This window comes from Corapipo altera, unplaced genomic scaffold (genome assembly GCF_003945725.1).
Source record: "Corapipo altera isolate COAL_440 unplaced genomic scaffold, ASM394572v1 75, whole genome shotgun sequence".
NCBI lineage: Eukaryota > Metazoa > Chordata > Aves > Passeriformes > Pipridae > Corapipo > Corapipo altera.
Genome location: NW_020884887.1, coordinates 2309818 through 2323360, shown reverse-complemented (window position 1 = coordinate 2323360; position 13543 = coordinate 2309818). Strand labels below are relative to the sequence as shown.

General features: G+C 41.1%; 1 protein-coding gene across 11 annotated transcripts in view; it reads left to right on the top strand.

Moving 5' to 3' along the window:
• The window catches only part of TENM2 (teneurin transmembrane protein 2), a 625985-nt gene that overhangs the window by 242836 nt on the left and 369606 nt on the right, over positions 1–13543 (top strand). The window lies entirely within an intron of this gene.

Below are 13543 nucleotides of genomic sequence, written 5' to 3'. Positions count from 1 at the left end.
TTGAATTTTTGTTTAATTCTTCGGAGGAAGAAGCGATTGGCTTAGGTTAATTCAGAAATCGTGCAAAAGTTACTCTTTGAAACCATTTTAAGATTTTATTTTCACATTGCTAATTAGCATTTTGAATGTTATACATGCTCTTGATTCTAAATTAAGTAAAATAATGAATGCCAAGCTAAATCCATTTGAATTTGGGCTTGGACCTGTTTAATCATTCAGTCAGAAGATGTATGTGGGGTTTATTGCATTTAAAAACACTACTTAATAATTAATACCATTAAAATGCTATTAAAACATAGCAAGTCACTAGAAGCCCTTTCAACAGGTATTACTGGATCTTTAAAAAATGGGATAAGTAAAAGAAGTTGGGATTGAGCTCTGCTCACTTCATTTCAGTGCAGTGAAGCCTGATACTGCTTTCAGGTAGGAATGTTGCTGCTCATCTCTGAAGAAGTTTCTTATACTATAAGATCACTGGTGTTAATATTTCTAGTACAGTACCAAGAACAAGGAAAGGACAGTAAGGTGGTGACTTTAATTACCTGTATGAATTAAACTCTTTGCTAGAGTCCTGTGATGGAAACTCGTTAGTCTAATTTTATTGTTTCTTGTGAGTGTAAACTACAACCCAATTAAATTAGAAAGGAGGGCTTGATAGATGCTCACAATTTGTGGCTTTCAGAAGGAAAAAAAACCTATCAAACAGTTCAAGATGATCTTGTTGCCTGTCGTTTTTAGTCTCTAACCCAAAACAAGCTAGTGGATTGCACTCTGCAGCAGCGGAAAAAGAATTCTGTGTTGCATGGGATGGGATGCACTGAAGCCTTCAAGGAAGTAGACTGCCTCATTTTTTTCTGTCTGCATGGAATTATGCTGTGTGTTTTCTTAAGAGGGGATATGACCACCTCAAAATGACACAGAAAACTAATCATTTGGGATGTCCCCAAACTTCACATTGGGCAGCATCATGTCTTTCTGTGGCACAGGATCATGGAGCTCTGGTGTGTGCCCTGGTATCTTACACCCAGTAGAACTGGCCAGGATTTTTCTAAGTATGTGTTAAGATTTCTTTTTTAGCATGTGTTTTTATAGTGTAAGTTGCTACATAATGATGCTGGCTTTGCTATCAGCGTGTTCTGTGCACCTTTAATGAACAGGTTCCCCTGGGTGGCTCCAGGGGCACATTGCACACCCATAAGGCTGTAAAATTTGTAAGTACTTAGGGCACATGACTATTAGAAAACCTACAGAGCTACTTGTGCAAAACAAAGCAATAAAATAGACTGTTAACCCTAATAATCCATGGAACACAGTCTCTTGGTCAGTCAGAAAGTCTTTCACTAATGTCACTGGCTAAGGGAGTCATCTGTCCCTGCTGCCCTGACTCCCCTCTGGGCAGGGGATTTTCCCTGGAAGGGTGATAAAGTCAATTTTTTTGCAACGTGTAGCTTGAGAACTATTAAGAGGTCCTTGTTTATAGTGACTGTACCATGAATGGGTGTTGCCTGCTACGTATGGACAGTGCGTGTGCTTTGTAGATACACCATGGGATTTCACAGGAGTCATTTCTTTGAAAAGATACAAGATGTTGTCAAGGCCTTGTACCACTGGTGTTATGGGAGACTCATGAGTCTGACTGAGCTCTTTCCCTCCTTTCTTTCTTTCTCAGACCTGAGTCTTTGCTGACACCAAACTTATGGCTCATCAGTGTTTGTCATTAAGGTTGGTGAAAAATCACTTGATAAAAGCTGCCTCATTCCTTCACTAAATCTGTTTCTAATCTCCTTTTGCTGGAGACTAATACCAATCCTTGTTATGGTTGTACAGGTATTTGAACTCCAGATTTCCTTCTTATTAGAGAAAAATGTTTGTAATAAGTGGCTGCACTCAGGGATCAGTTCATATGGGGTTCCTCTGCAAGCAAAGTCCTCATTAAGATGTGATGACCACATTTTGACCTTGATCTTTCTGTCAACTCAAGATATTTATCAAAGGAAGCTGCAGAAGGCTTCTCTAGTTTTAGCCTGCCAACAATAATTAAAAAATGTAATTTGTCACTCTCCTGAGTAACTTTGATAATCCAAGCATATGTTCTGCACATGAGTTTTGTTTGTAGTGTTCGAATGTTGTATTAATTTACTCGTGAAAGAGGTAGTTCAGAAATAACGAACTCCAAATATTTCTATAAATGCAGAGTACTGCTGTGGCACAGACCTAATCCAGAGCCACAATGGTGTTTGAGGTGCACCTTCTCCAGCTTGGCCTTATCCTTGGGCTACTGTGCCTTCAGAGATAGATCTGCTCCAGCACAGCCTTGCCCACAGCCACAATCCCTTCAGAAGTGAACCTTCCCCAACATGGCCTGGCTGCAGTCCCTCCAGGGATGTACCTGCTCTGTCAGGGGTTTATCCATGGCCACAGGATTTGAGGTGCTCCAGCACGAGCTTGTGCACAGACACAGATGCTATGAAGTGTACATTCTCCAGTGTGGACTTAGCTTTGGGCCACAGTCTCTTCAGGGATATACCTGCTGCTCCACAGGCATAGCCCCAGATGCTTTGAGATGTACCTGCTCTGGTGTGGGCCTGTTCATGGACAGGGTCCCACTCCCACATGGACTCGCCCAAGGTCTCAGTCCCTTCCCCTCAAGTTCAGACTGGAGTTCCAGCCTGTCCTGTAGAGCAGCACAGACACAGCAGTGATGCCCTGGCCACCTGCCAGCCCAGGTGAGTGGCTGCTATCAAAGTGTCCCCAGGCACAGCAGAGGGAGGTGATAAATGGCACAGCTCTGCAGGGAGAGCAAAAACAGCCACTGACAGGCACTGGACTCTAACAGAGAGTCAGGCCAGCGAGCCCCATGGCAGGCACAGGAACCTGCTGATTAATGGCCTGACTGCAATGACACCTATGAATTCCACCTGGCACATTCCAGTCAAATCTGTCCTTATCTCGAACCCTCCAAACCCCGCACTGGGCACCAAAAAGGACTGTTATGGTTGGCAGCTAAACCTCACACAGCTCGCTACCCACCAGTGGAATGGGTGAGAGGATAGAAAGGGTAAAAGTGAGAAAACTTGTGGTTTGAGATACAAGCGATTTCATGGTGAAAGCAAAATCTGTGCATAAGCAAAGCAAAACAAGGAATTCATTCACTGATTCCCATCCCCAGGACAGCAGAGTTGTCAACACATTGTTGACTTGGGAAGACAAATGTCATCACTATGAACATCCCTACTTTATACACTTTATACACATTTATTCTTCAGTCCCATAATGTAAGGTACATCCATTCTAATAGTCTTTTAAAATGTACATTTTTCTCAAGCTTATGGGTGGGTTTACAAATATGATCTCCCTCGTATTCTAAACAGTCTCTGCTACCCAGTGCGTATTGTAAGGAATTAAATTCTCCAGTGTGGATCTGTACATTTGAAGGTACATTTGGATATGTAGTTAAGAGTAATGGTTCCTAGAAATGACAGAGGAATTTATAGCATCTAGTAGCCATAAACAGCTCAATGTGCATCCAAGAAACCTGAGAAAGAAACTAATATTTTAAGTACCTGGCCTATGTATGGCATTGCAGGAATGATGACAATAATTGCAGCTAAATAAAATAACAGATCCTGTCATGGCTATAAGGCAGCTGTAGCACAAGAGATTGCCCTTTGTATATGATGATACTTTTCGAAACACAGCACCATGTTTCTGTTTGTTTTTTAAGGTTTCCTGACTGATCCTAATATAAGCAAGTAGCAAGGGAAGGACTGTGACAAACAACTGAGGCACTCACTCTGAGAGCATTTGCATTCTTCAGCTGACTTGCTGAGCTCCACTGAGGGCAGTCACATACAAGTCTTGTTTGCAGTAGGGTTGCCAGGTGCTTTCATAATCAGGCCTCGAGTCTGGCAAAGCTATTAACCAGACAGTTTATTCAAACATCTCTGCAGACCCTTTGTAGTCCCCTGTACACTCTGCAAGTTAAGCCTGTGCTGATACACCTTGCTGGCTCAGTGTCTCTGTCTCCACTCTCTGGGTCCCGTTGTCCCCAAGGCTTCTCTCAGGGCACAGCTGCGTGTGCACAGTGGGGGGTCTCAGCCGCCTTCACCAGTGCGTGACCATCTGCCCTGGGCAGTGCTAAAGCTGAGCAACATCAGCTTTTATGATGTGGTTAATGGGTATTTGGGTAGAGCTACCTTGGCTGCTGCTTCATTCCCAAGTGATTCTTCCCCTGTACTCGGCACTGAGGCCACCCCTGGAGTGCTGTGTCCAGTTTTGGGCCCCTCAGTTCAGGAAGGATATTGAGGTGCTGAAGCAGGTCCAGAGAAGGGCAATGAGGCTGGGGAAGGGACTTGACAATTCCTATGAGGAGAGGCTGAGGGATCTGGGGTTGTTCAGCCTGGAGAAGAGGAGGCTCAGGGGAAACCTCCTCACTCTCTACAACTCCCTGACAGGAGGTTGTAGCCAGGTGGGAGTCAGTCTCTTCTCCCAGGAACCAGCAGTAGGACAGGAGGGCACAATCTCAGGCTGTACCAGGGGAGGTTTAGGTTGGATATTAGGATGAGGTTCGACACAGAAAGAGTGATTGGGCATTGGAATGGGCTGCCCAGGGAGGTGGTGGAGTCACTGTCCCTGAAGGTGTTTAAGAAGAGACTGGATGTGTCATGTTCTAGTTGACAAGGTGGTGTTGGCTCATAGGTTGGACTTGATCTCAGAGGTCTTTTCCAACCTAGTTGAATCTGTGATAAGAAAAGCTTGGTGTATGACTTCTATTTGAAAAAGGTGTGTTGTTTCTAAACCCACTACGGAAGAGCAGTGCACTGCTTTCAGCCTATTTGTGTGCATTAGCACTGCAGGATTAGCTAAGCAGCAGATTTAGGTTTGTCCTGCGTATTTAGATGTGAAAATAAGAAGCAGGAAACATCTGACATTTAGAAAGAGAGAAGAAAATGTGAACTTCTTAAATGCTGGCATCCATTGAGAGAAGGCAGAGCTCATCTTTCTTTAAATAATTTGAAAAATACTTTAGTGCTTATTTAATGTGTATCTCTCTGAGTTTGTTCTCCTGTGCTGCTTTTCTGAGTTTTCTAGGGCTGAAAAATTGTACATTTAATGGAAATAGAGTAGAACACATGCTAGTATATGCTTTACAAACCTTGTGGAGTTTTTGTAACCCAAGTGAGAGCTTGAAGTTGTCGCTAAATACGCAACATGCAACAGGAGAGAGGATAGAAGGTAAAGAGAGGCCTATTTTTACTAGATATTGTTCACAGCAGTCTGTGCTGCTGCATACCAGCATTCACAGCCAAGCCCTGTCATTACCCAATGCAGTCTTGGTTCTCCTCTTTTTTTACATTCTTGCAGTGTAGCCTTTATTAGTGTTTTGTGCACACTTCTTTTTTAGAGTGCTGGAAAATAATGAAGTTGTTCTAATTTCATTGCTGTGTGAGTGCTCTGTCAAATTGAGAAGCTGGTTCATCTTAATCTCAATTCTAAAGGGCCTTTTCTCTTCAGCAACTACCCAAGGAAAACCTATGTACAGTCTCTATTGGAACCTTTCACGTCATTCCATTGCTTCATGAAGAATTTATTGATTTTATGAAGTATGTCTAAGCAATGCATCAGTAATTTATGAAGCTTTCATCATCATTTTTGCAGACTGAGGGCATGTGGGAAATATCATTTGTGCCACTGGAATGATGCTTAGAAGACAGAAATGAACACATCCAACAGGCTGTGTTACAGCACCAGTTTTGGCTGGGCTTCAAATATGGAAATCATCTGGATGTTATTTGTTCTTGTTAATGTAACATCTGAAAAAAAAAATGAGAGGGATTTTTTTACATCTTCATGTTTTCCTTCTTTTAAAGACAAACTTTAGTGCAGCAGTGACTGTAATAGGGAACTCTGCATTCTAGTCTGTTGGCATTATTACACCAGTGTCAATGAGACTGGTGCTCCTACTTCTTTTTCTAAGTCACTGAAACCCAGACAAAATGCCCTGCATGGCCAGGTGATGCTGTGCTGGGCCTCTCTGTGGCCCAAGGGGAGACTTATGGCGTTCTCATTTCCCAGCTGAGCTGTACAGCTCCCACCTGGAGCTCTGGGACCCAGTGGGCAGGAACTTATTTTATGTGGATGGAGGAAAGACAATACAGTCTGATGTCAGTTGTAAACTCGACTCCCTCCTTGGGGCATGCTGGTTTTTACAAGGCCACATCTGATAAATTTGTTATTGGAAATAAGGTGTGTCCCCGTGCCATTTTCAGTTTTATCGCTGTGAGCAAGAGAAGAAAAGCTAAAGATTCCTTTGGGACAATTAAACATTTCTCTTTAGTTAGTTGCCTGGATTGAGACTTTGAAGCAGTTGATTTATGGACATGCTCATGCACTGGTTATTGCCAAGCAATCAACTTTAAAAAAGAAAATAAAAATGTATATGGTCCTTTTGCTCTGGTTATGCTTTTACGTGCAATGGAGGACATTAAGATGATTTCCTTGAAGAGCTGAGCATTTTGAACTGAATTAAGGATTTGGCAGGGTGTAAAGCATTAAACCTCCTGCATTTTGATTTTAAAGGGCCATTACACTTGTATTGTCATTTAAATATTTTAAAGGCTTTGTTCTCAAACGTAAAGGGTTAACTGATTATTAGGTGTTTACTACACAAAAGCTGTAGCTTATGTGCAATAATTAGAAGGGTTATTGTTCTCCGACTGAAAATTTAGGCACTTGGTTTTTATTTACTGACATTTCTTTGGCAACACTGTCAAACTCCTACCTACTCTCTGTAGGCAAGTGATAAATATGAAACATTTACAATAGAGTTATTTTAAAATGTAACTTAAACAGTACCTGTAGCACATTAAGGTGAAAACTTCAGTGATTACATGTGCTGAGCCCGGGCATTACTCCTGGAAACTTCTGTTGCTGAAGTCAGTAAGAACACAATCCACACATGTTCCATTAAGCTGGAAAAAGGCTTCCTTTCCTTTGATTCACCTGGACTGAAAAACAGAATTGTGGAAGAAGTTGTTGTTAATGCAGGTTTCATTTGATTGTGAGACTGAAAAAAAGTATACATGAAGCCATCTGTTGATAATTGAAACAGCAATATCTATTCTTAACAGTTCAGCTGGATTATACTAATAGAGATTTTGAGAGAACAGGGAGTTTGGTGGAACAGGTTTGGAAGCAGAGCCATTTATCCTTCTAAAGCAAACTTGTAAAATATCAAATTTTGTAATTAATTTTTACAAATTGAAATAAAAATCTTAGTGAAAATTAAACCAGTGATACAAAGATATCTACGAAGCTTCTTTTATTTTCATCAAAGAAACATGTTTCCTGGCTGGGTGTATGTAAATAGATGCCTTGAAAATGTCCAGTATCCACAGGAATATCTGGATAGGAACCAAAATACCCATTCAAGCTATTCTTTAATGTCTTTTTAGAACATATGTTTTGCACTAGATTATAAAGAGCTAACAAGTATCCACTTGGTATAGAAATCCCTAATTATACATTAAAAAGCTTCATAAGAGAAAAATTCTGAAAGTGCTAGAGCATGATCTTGTGTTCATGGCTGAATGAATATCCTTGGCACCAGTGATCTCCAGTTCACTGAAGGGGGAAATCGGGAGTGCCAAATAATTAGCTAAAGGTGCTTGGCAGGTCATAGATTGAATGCTTGTGATACAGATGTACCCACTGCATGTGTTGTATTGTTCACAAACGTTGCAAGTGAGTCATATAAATTGCATTTTTATTGCAGAAACTGCATTCAGGTCACGGGTTTTCTGCATCATGAATTATTGTGATTGGGAGAGGTGGGTGTGTGCAATAATTTAAAGGCATTCATCCTGATCTGCTCTGATTTTTCCAGTTTCTTATGGTGGTGGGTTTTTTTTCTTTTAAAGAAAGACTGGAGTATATGGCCAAGGAAAATGAAACTCGTCACCTTTCCCACCACCTACATGTATGCTTTGAGCTATAATAATACAGGCATTTTCTGTGTGGGCCGGTACTTCAGTGCAAGTCGGGGTAGTTTCATTAAATTTGTACTTATAAGGCATTGGTACACACATTTTAGTTGTAGATCCTTTTTCTGCTCATAGAGATGCAAACTGGAATTTCAACATACTTTCTCTTTCAATTGCTTGTTCCCTTTCTTTAATACAATTTTTGAACTCCCTGGTTTCCTTAAGTAGGTTTTCCCAAGTTTAGTTCCACCTAATTTTTAAAGCTACAATAGCAGGGAGAAGAATGGAAGTGAACAGGAAATAGCCCTAAAGTTTTTATAAGATTATCTAAATATGGAGAAATTTAATTTGGTATTGTTCTAAAAATGTGTAAATCCATCCAGAAGAACAACAGAACTAAAAGAACTCAGCCCTAAAACAACACAAATTATACAGTATGAAGGTTAAAGACTTAATGAAAGGATTAAAGCACTCCTAGGGGTATTCTCTATGCACCTGCCCTGTGTTTTATGAGTTCTGCTGTTGAGAGATCCACTCCAGGTTTATCCCTGCCAGAGGATATTTTGTGTGGAAGCTGATTCTTTCATTTATATATCCATGGGATATATATTCTCACATGCATAGGATATGTGTTCCAACGTACATACAAATAGGTTACTCACATAATCTTTTATACATTCATATATCCAAAAGGGCATCAGAAGAGCACAGTTTCCCCCCTCAAATAATGTGACCACAGTATTCAAGCAACTTTTGATATTTTGGGTTTCCAATCTTGTCCTGGTATTCTGGATTTTTACACTTTCTAGGTCCCTTGAAGATGCCAAGCCAGTAACACTGGCAGCAGCCTGGCTTTCCCAAGGGTGTCTCTTATTCAGGCTTCCTGCTAGTTCTCAGCTGGCCTTTTCATACCTTTTCTGGGCTATCCCTGTTGTTGGGCCATTTTCCCTTCTCTGCTTCAGGGAAGTAGTTAAAACCTTGTCCCTCCTGACTCAAAACTAGTACAGCCAGGTTGATCAGACTGTTCTGCATTTGTATTCAAGACTGTAGATCCTCGTTCTCTTTTAGAAATCATGTATCTGGTGTTGTCAGAGGGGATTGTCCATTGATGTTACAATGAACTTTATGAAGGGTATCTGCTGCTCTGTTCCTTGTTCTGCCTTCTCTACCTGATATTTTTAAGGTAGCCCTTGCAGGAAGGAACAGCTCCCTCCCTCTGCTGTTAATGCTCTGTCATTCCTCATCAGCTTCCAACGCCAGAAACCCAAGTGGATGTTGCTTCTAAGGCTGAGCTAAAGAAATCCTCTGTGTAGAAGTAATTTTCTATGCTCACTTTTTGGAGTTTAAAAAGTAAACAGCATATGTCCAAGAGTGTGTGGGAGGTGAAAAATGCATACACTTAACAACTTGTGTGCTTCACAAAGCATGGACTAGCTCGCTGCAGAAACACAGTGCTGATACTGATAGCATGTGCTTGACAGAAATTTGTAGGAAGAGAATAACCTTAATAAAGTGTGTGAATCATTAAGAGTCGAATGGAATTATACTGAAATAGTTAATGCATATAAACCAAATGTCATGTTTTTGCATAAAATATTTTTTCTGTATGTTTTGCACACGGATTTGTATCTAATGCAGTCCTCTTACTAAAGGTTCACTCCTGTATTTACATTTATGCTTAACTTCAAGCTCACAGATATCAAAACAAACACTGACACAAAACTGATTACACGTGCAAGTGCTCATTTATGCCGTGTAGAGAGATGGGATTTTTTTTCCTCTATCCTTTCCTTTGGTTTAATCACGTGAGTGAAACTAAAGGGCAATTGGTGTGGTGTCAGTTTGGGAGACCACTCTCACTTCTCTACATTCACCCCCTCAATATCCAGTCCTTACAGTAATGTCCATGTTTGGTTTTCAGCCAGCAATTTTGTTATCAGTCAAAGAAAACTTTCCTGAGATACTGGGCTTGCGAGAATTATTATTTTTTTTTCCAAAGTACTTTATTCCTAAATGTCAATCACAGAATGTCTTTGTTTATAATCTCTTAAAGCCGTTGGAGAGGCTGTGTGTGAATGTCATGATCGGAGCGATTTGAGTGGTTCTCTGATGTGATAAGGATGCTTTTAGCTCGTGTTTTGGGAAGGTCTCTGAGCACACGTCAGCAAGCCCACACAGAGGCTCTGTGCCATCTGCTGCTCACACCGGAGAAGATGGAAACGGGGGGCTGGATTAGGTGCTCAGTGGAGATTTTTCTGCTGTTGTTACTGTAACGTCAGGCTGGACCTTCACAAAGCAGAGCAAATCATTAGGAGATTTGCATGTTTTAGCAGCAGGAGTCAGGCGGACCAAAGGCAAAAGATGATGAATACCCCTTTGAACCAGCCAACCCCACCTCCGAGGGCTTGTCCGGAGCATCTCGCTCCTCTCCCGCAGCCCTCGCGGTCACCGGCCCCGCCGACGCCTGACAAAGCCTGACTTAATGACTTTCTGCACCACATTCACTCGGTGTACATTAATGAGGATTTTTTAGTTGTGTTCCTGCTTTTTGTCTCTTTTAAGACTACTTTCAGTGTTTTAGCATCATGTTCAAAAGGCTAGTCAGACTCGTGTGCTCGCAGCCTCATTAAAATTCTGTTCTGCACATCCTCTGACTCACACTTTATAATCTATCAGAACACCTGTTTTCTTTACAATGGCCACAAGGCAGCTCAAAACACTGTGGTATTTAGCATTTAATAATGAGCACAAGATATGTATTTTTTGACACTTAAAATTTCCTTTAGAAAAGCGTATGGAAAAAATCCTGGTTGGAATGAATTATCTGAGTTCTCTCCTCTTCCCTCCCCTCCTCCCCACGTTTCACTGTTTGAATTTTGACAAAACTCAGTAATTCTGTAGCAAATGGAGAATTCCTGCATGACATTAGGCAGTGGTCACGAGGAGCAGTGGTGAAATCCACGGGGCAATCCCTTTACCCACAGTATTAACAATTTTTAAATTTGTTAGGGCAGGAAGCGATTGAGATTTGTATCTACATTTAAATAAGAGCCCTTCACAAGCAGTTCATTGTAACTCTACCCCTATGAGGATGCTTAGAAGCTTAAGTATATTGTTAACATCTGTCTCTTTATCATTCCATTACTTAAATCAATAGTGGGCATTGCAAACAATTTTTCCTTTAGTTTCAGGCTTTTTAGAATTGTACTATTTAGCTTAGTATTAGCCACTTGATACAGAAGCAGTTTGAGGGCTCAGCATGGGGTTAAAAATGTGATCTCAAAGGGTGAAAGCCTGTCAGTGTTATGTAAGCGAAGAATCATTTCCCCGTGGATATGAAATTCTGTATCTTTAGTGCCCTAATAGAGGACATAACTGCAAGTTGATTATTGTAATCCTACAGTGTTATCTCATCAGTGAGTGGATTAAGGGAGTTCTTTCTGCTGAGGGGTCAGAATAAACATTTTCATTTACTCCCTGCTGTGTCACAGACAAATAGAGGTGTTATCTAAGAACCTTTCGCCACACATGGTAAATGTAACCACAGTAATGTATCAATGATTCTTCTTCCAGCTTTCCACTGTCATACAAAATAGAATGTATACGGAAAATTAACTCTAGAAATGGTTACTAAAAGGGAACGTGGTATTATTATTCTTAATGTAGAAAGTCTTTTTCCTATCTAATTAAGTTAACTCACCTCGGCTCAGTTAGTAAAGTTTCGAGTGTGAGATATTGCATGTCATTTTTATCAGGAAAATAAGTTCACTGCCTGAGTTGTTCCAAGAATCAGGGATGTTGTAAAGTATTTTAAAGGAGTAGGTTGAAAAGATAAGGAAATAAATGTGCAAGTGGAGGAGATAAGTGTCATAGGCAGATTTAACATCCCGCCTGTTGCAGAACAAAATTTCCGAGGAGAATCCCGTGCTTAGGAAGGCATTGTGCATAAGTTGCTTACCCCATATACTCTTCCAGGGAATTTTCATAAAATACCAGAAGGAGCAGTGATTTTTCTTTTCCTGCTAAATGTTGTTCTTTTTGAAAACTGCTGCTCTCAGGATGAAACCTCCTTCTCTGGATGAAACGATGGCAGGGCACATCTGAGTACAAGAGCTGTTCCTGGTGAGCCAGCAGCCAAACTCTGTGTGGCATCAGAGCACGGGGAGGATCAAGGGTGGCAGCAAATGCAAAGGGAGAACCAGTATCACATGAAAGGAAAAGACCTGGAGGTGCCTAATGCAGAGGGTTCCTGAGTCTTGTAAAGCAGGTGTCAGCTGAGCTCTGTGGTCTGAATCACTCGGTAGGTTCTGCAGGGATTTTATAGATGGAAGAGCCATTCTCGGAGATGGCCGTGGAGTTGTTAGCTTCCAGTAATTCTTAGGATGGATTTCTTCCCTATGTGGCTTATATATCTAAAAGATATTTTAAAAATAAATGGGTGATATTCATGGACAATACATTGAGGGGGAAAAAAAAGTGATCAAAATGCAAAATTGTTGTGGAAATCTGCCAAGATTCCATAATCTGCAGAGTGTATACCCATATTTTCTTCAAGGACAGTGCAAAATAGTGGATGGATGTCTTGATATGCACTGAGTAAAGTATACAAATGCAACCAAGCTCAAAATTGAAATTGTGTCTCTATAGAGGAAAAAATCTTTAGCAAATTATCTTCTTTGGGAAAGGTAGAGGATCATGACCTTTCCCTTCTAAGGTGCCTGTTGTCCCCCTCACCTTCTTGCCTTCCAGGCAGAAGTCTGCACAAAGATCAGTTCCAGCAATGCTGATGTAAGACCCCCTGCCTAGATCCTGCCCCCCTTCTCCTTCCTGCCTCCCTTACAGTTCCTGGAGTTGTGTAAGTGGAATTTCACAGGTGAAGTTTCCCCATCAGTTTACAAATTGACACTCAGTTTGGGGTTTCTTTGTGGTTTGGTTTGGTTTTGTTTTAAGGAGGTTTTTTTGTTTGTTTTGGGTATTTTTGGGGGGAGGAGGGGATTTTTTTTTTGTTTGTTCTGTTGGTTTTTTTTCAGAATGGAGCAGTTACTCCAAGTCAGGTGCTCAGCTCCTGTGTTTGCAGCTGTGAGCTGAGCAGGGGAGAGCTGGCAGGCCGGGCAGGGATGAGTGGGTGCGAGAGGAGGAGGGTAGGATCTGTTTACACTGGGTTCAGCACCAGCAAAAATTACAGCATGGAACTGCACTCTCAGCAGGCAATTTGATTACTGAGGCACTGCTCCAAGCACATGATTTATCCACGTAGCTCAACACAGATAGGAATAGAGCCAGCGTGCTAATGCAAAGTAAGAGTTTCAAATAGAGGTTAATCAGATGTGACAAAATAGAATGAAATATAGACAGAATTAAACAAAACATGTGAGTGTTGTATAAAAGAGTGAACTCAAACCACTAAACAGAATAAAACATAAAATACTAGTTACATGACACACTAAAATCTGTTTGAATGTGGTTTGCCACATGACAGGTTTCATTATATCATTCATTTGACAAAAACAAAGACGTTCTCTCCAGAGCCTAAAAGCAGGAGTATAACCAAGGTCACTGTG